Source organism: Limulus polyphemus, unplaced genomic scaffold (assembly GCF_000517525.1).
Source record: "Limulus polyphemus unplaced genomic scaffold, Limulus_polyphemus-2.1.2 Scaffold8598, whole genome shotgun sequence".
Classification (NCBI taxonomy): domain Eukaryota; kingdom Metazoa; phylum Arthropoda; class Merostomata; order Xiphosura; family Limulidae; genus Limulus; species Limulus polyphemus.
Window position 1 is genome coordinate 28,918 of NW_013674208.1, and position 701 is coordinate 29,618.

Sequence of the window (701 nt, forward strand, 5' to 3'; positions counted from 1 at the left end):
ATTAGAAAAATAATTAAATATGTATTATATACTAGTTACGAATGGGTAAACTTCACAGCTATTTCAGTTATTACACTGTTACCAATGCAATGTGAATGATTGATTCGTGAAATCAAACATACTCAATAAAAGATCTTAAAGAACAAAGCGATGCGACCAGCTCAGTGTCTTACATTAACTAATATTTAATTTTTTTAGACGTTTCAGAAGTGATTGAACCATAAATTATAAAATACTATAACATTACTTCAGCATTCTTTTATCAATGGTTCTGAGATAAGTACAACAAAGAGTTAAGATAGTCCGGCAGGCAATGTCGCTGTGATTAGACAAATTTGAATCGTATTTTGTAATCTTACTTTGCTCCGAATATCAGGACCACTAGACCAAAATAATATACAAATAACTGGTTTTATCTCTTTATAAGTTAAAGGAACACAAACAATTGGTCATCTCGATTGCACCCTTTTAGACAAGTACGTAGTACTTATAGTAGGAATGGGGCGGATATACCATACATGCAATACAAACTATTTACTCATTTAGACCTTTAACAATTAAATAATAAATATTCAAAAGTATTTGGGGGACACCGTTAGATGTTAAGCAAACCACATACAAAATTACAAGTCATAGAACCACTCAAGTGACACGCTATCGAAATGGGGACGCCTACACCACGACACAGATCTATTACGAAA